Source organism: Notamacropus eugenii, chromosome 3 (assembly GCF_028372415.1).
Source record: "Notamacropus eugenii isolate mMacEug1 chromosome 3, mMacEug1.pri_v2, whole genome shotgun sequence".
Classification (NCBI taxonomy): Eukaryota; Metazoa; Chordata; class Mammalia; order Diprotodontia; family Macropodidae; genus Notamacropus; species Notamacropus eugenii.
In genome coordinates this window covers 339,788,914-339,793,540 of record NC_092874.1, presented here as the reverse complement: position 1 = coordinate 339,793,540, position 4,627 = coordinate 339,788,914, and the positions used below count along the sequence as shown (strand labels likewise).

Sequence of the window (4,627 nt, the reverse complement as noted above, 5' to 3'; positions counted from 1 at the left end):
AACCCAAAAGAATTCTGGATCCCAGTGGACAGAGCCCAATAAGGTCTGCCAACATTTTTCCTATTACGAAAGAGCTGTCCTCTGACTCACTGTGAATTGCAACCTGCTGTGCTGACCTATTTCTATCGTGAGGCTAAATTGTGACTGGGAAACTTCACAATATTGTTTGTTGATTGTCAAAGCCTTTGCTGCCTGACACAGCCCTGGACAAAAAGAATAATCAACTTTGTAATGGGTTTAATGCCATTTAGACAGATGGCCATTGAGGTTCAGGGATATGTGACTACAGAAATGTTCTAGCTGAATATTTAACAGGACTGAGGTTTTTATGCTTACGTTAGAAGAGTATATCCCCACAGATGGGCATTATTAGTCTTTATGGGAAATGGAGCCAACTAAAATGACTTAAAGATATGTACTCACTCACAAGCATTTTTGAAGGGAGGCAAAGAAGTGATAAAACCTTCATGTTATGACTGGGATTATATGTTATATGTTTCATGTTATAACTGGGATAACCTGTAGATGAATGAGAGATTTTATTGTTTTTTATTTTTGTTATTATGGTTGTTTTTTAATGGGCACTACTATATTGACTCCAGCAACAATACTGTGGTAAAGTCCAAACAGAGAAGTGGAGTTATTTCTTCAAAATCCCCAAAAGTGATGTTAGATTCTGTATGAAGCTCAGTTCTTCATAGCTTTCATCTGTGATTCCATGCGCTTTCACTAAGGATTTTTTTCTGATAATATTCTCTATTTCAATTTCACTTTTGACTCAGTACATAGAGACATAGAGTTTGAGAAAGCATTTAGTCCACTTTCCCAAAGGATCCTGACATCATTGATTTAGAGTTGGAAACAACCTTAAAAGATCAGGTAGTCCACCTTTCATTTTGCAGGTGACAAGACTGAGACACAGTGATGTGAAGAGATTTGTGCAACATCACACAGGATTCCTGCCCAAAGAAGAAACGAATATTTTTTCATTCTTAAAAATAGTTGTTACATTCTTTTTTAGTCTTCTTTTTCTCACATTAAGATGATTTCTAGAGCGCTCCTGCCTCTTGCTTGTAGGTGCGCATGGGTGGCTAATAGAATCACCCTTGCCTGGTTGGAGCAAGCAACTGGAGGCAGCTGCGGGGTGTTGGGCCATTGGGAAGAGCAGGTGAGTGGCACCATGAACGGCTATAGCAGCAAGGAGTGCAAGGCACCCTACAGCCTCGAGTACCTGCCCTTCCTCAAAAATGCAAATGGAGAAGACACATCGCCATTTCATGACATTCCAATTTACGCAGAAAAGAATGTGTTCCACATGGTCATGGAAGCGCCTCAATGGAAAAATGCAAAGATGGAGATGACCACAAAGTATCCTTTAAACCCAATTAAACAAGATGCTAAAAAAGGAAAACTCAGCTGTATTGCCAACTTCTTCCCTCACAAAGGTTATCTCTGGAACTACGGGGCCATCTCTCAGACTTGGGAAGATCCAGGGCATAAAGATCAGCCTAGCAGCTGCTGTGAGGACAACCTCCTGATGTCTGAGAGATTGGGAGAGAGATACGCTTGAGAGGAGGAGTGATCCAAGTGAAAGTTCTGGGCATATTAGTGATAATTCATGAAGGAGAAACCAACTGGAAGGTCATTGCAATCAAAGTGGGTAAACCCGATGCTTCTAGCTGTAATATTGGTGGTGTCAGAAAGCTGAAACCCGATTATGGAGAAGCTACAGTGGAATGGTTTAGAAAGTACAATGTGCCTGATGGGAAACCAGAAAATGAGTTTGCTTTCAATGCAGAATTTAAAGATAAGAACTTTGCCACTGATGTAATTAAAAACACTCACTTTCAAAATCCTTTTTGAGCTCTTCCATGGCCTGAGCCCATTGAATATTTATTTTGGATATTTGGGATACAGAAGCCTTGACTTCTATGTCTTTCCCTGATGGCAAGCATTGTTCTTCCTCATCCGAAAGGATGGGAGGAGATATCTGTTCACCAAGAGAGTAACCTTCTATGGTCTTATTTTTTTTTTCCCTTTTTTAGGCAATTTTCCCAGCCAGTGATTTGACTTCTGAGTGTCCTCTCCACACCCACTTTGCCTCCAGATCTGCCCAGCCAGGGTTTAGGGGCTGAGATTCAAATACTGCTTCCCAGCCTCAGGGCTTTTGGCGGGGGCAGGGCTGCTATTCAGTGTGAGATTAAGTTCAGGTGCTCAGGTGGGAGCAGGGCTGCCACACAGGGCTTAGTTCCCTCAGGGGGTTTATGTGGAGACCTTCAACAATGGATCTGAGCTCCTGCCTGCTTTAGGAGCCCTTGTCTGCTGCTGCCTCTGCTGCGCTGAGGGGGCCTGAGTTATGGGGACACCCCACTCCCCTCTCAGCCAGCCAAAAAGACCCTCTCACTGACTTTTGGAGCCTGTGGGTGGAGGGACCTGTGCTGCCACTGGAGATTCTGCCCCTGAAGCCTGCTCGGATCTGCTCCTCTCCATGCCCCGCGACCAAGACAGGTCTGGGCTCTGCTCCAGGTGGGGTGTGGGACAGACCTTTCATGTCAGTTTTTCAGGTCTCCCTGGAACAGAAATCTCCTCCACTCTGTTGTTCTGTGGCTTCTGCTGCTCCAGAATTTGTTGGGAGTTATTCTTTACAGGTATTTTATGAGCTAGGATATGTGTATCTTTCTACTCTGCCCTCTTGGCTACTCCCCTCAAAACACTCACTTTCAGTGGAAGGCATTGGTGGTGAAGAAAACAGGTGGAGGAGGAATTGCATTAACACGACCGTAGAGGATGGAGCCTTTAAATGCAACTTGGAATCTGCCAAAGCAATTGTAAATAACCTGCCTCCACCTTTTGAATCTACCTGTGTCATCTCTACAGATGCGGACAAGTGGTTTTATTACCAGAGCAGCTAACAGCCCTTCAGGAGGACTAGCTAACACTGTTGCATTCCCTTGATCAGGAAATCCTAGATTCCAAAGTTGTAACTTTGTAACAGAGAGCTTTGAAGAGGCAGCTTCATTAAAGTCAAATTCCATGTTACTACTTGTCTATCCACAATGTCTGTCCTCCCAAGAGCAGTTCCTCCCTATCCCTGCCTGCACAACAACCAATGGATCCCCAGGACCAGGCTGGAGAGAATTGGAAAGCCATTTGTGGAGAGCTAGATGTGCAAAAGCAAGCATGCTTTGGGTGTATGTGTTTACCGTATGGAAGGAAATAAAATTATTTTGCTGAAAAAAAGGATGATTTCTAAATCTATAACCATGTTCAATTTTATTTATATCACACTTGTTTTGAGGGGTACCAGAATAAATGAGTATAATAGTGAAGTCTTGACTGTCATTGAACACAGAAGGGGGAATTTCCCCATGTTAAACTATCTTTTAAACCTGTGCCCCTTGTAAAAATGCACACCTTTGCTTCATAAGAAATTTAGGACCCTCTTATCTCAACAAAAAGATGTCTTAACCTAATCCTACACAGATTATCTTTTCTTTAGGGCTCATCTCCTTGTCTTCAATTCTAGTAGTTGGACTTTGCCTTTCTGGAGTAATCGAATCATAAGATCATTGATTTAGAGTTAGAAATGAACTTAAGAGGTTATCAAATCCTATTGCCTTATATTAAGGATAAGCAAACTGAGACACAGAGAGGTTTCATCGTTTGCCCAGGGTCACAGGCCTAGTAAGCATCCGAGACAGGAATAAAACTAGCATTTTACTGATTCCAAGTATAGAGCTTTATCTCCACCATACCAAGATTCCCTCCAAGCCTGCTTTCTAGCAATCCAGGGTGACAGCTGCCTTTCCCTTATCTATATAATCTAAGAACTAATTGTCTCTATGTTCAAAGAACTAAGACAAAATTTATTTTCCATATGGTATGGTGGAATCATGCTCATATTATAGCCTCAAAAAACATTCCCATGAATCCCTATGGTTTTCTCTTGCTGCAGCCTTGGCATCACACTAACACTATGGGCATTTTCCTGAGCTAAGGAGTAACTCACATACCTAGGTTGGAACTTATTAAGCAAGCAGTTGTAATTTCTTTGCTTCCTCCAACCTATCTATCTCAGCAAAGCAGAATTACTGAGAGAATCCCATCCCCTTCCAAGTTTCTTTCATTGTTTGTTCCATAAATTAGCCCAAGTCATACTGTGACTTCTTTGACAGTTGCTGAATTGATTGGATTAGGAGGTCTAGATTGTGGAGTTACAGTATCTATCAAGCTTGACAACAGCCATTTAAAATCAGTCACTAACATTACAGTTAGTGATATAACAAGTACTTAAAAACAGATAGGCTTGCTAACTCATTCTTTTCACAATACAAACTACTAGCAACATTGGAGTAAGGAGCCTTAGAGTAACACAAAAGTCAGTAATATGAGCTCTTGAAAACATGTCAAAGCATCCCCAACCTTCAGCTGATTTGGGAACTAAATGTCCTCTTGTTCAGAGGCCAGATAAAGAGCCAGACTTTCAAAAGAGTCTTTGAAGAACCTTTCATAGCTGAGAATTTTACTTCCATGCTTCTCTCTGCACTCCCAGCATGAGACACTGCCTAGAGCACAAGTAAGTAGTGTGAAGGTCAGGTGGAACCTTACCTCTGGTTTTTATTCCATT

At 42.0% G+C, this 4,627-nt stretch overlaps 1 pseudogene; it reads left to right on the top strand.

Annotated features, from left to right (window-relative positions):
- Positions 1-1,180: 1,180 nt before the first annotated feature.
- On the top strand, positions 1,181-2,912 carry LOC140531614 (inorganic pyrophosphatase-like; annotated as a pseudogene).
- The last annotated feature ends 1,715 nt before the right edge of the window (positions 2,913-4,627 follow it).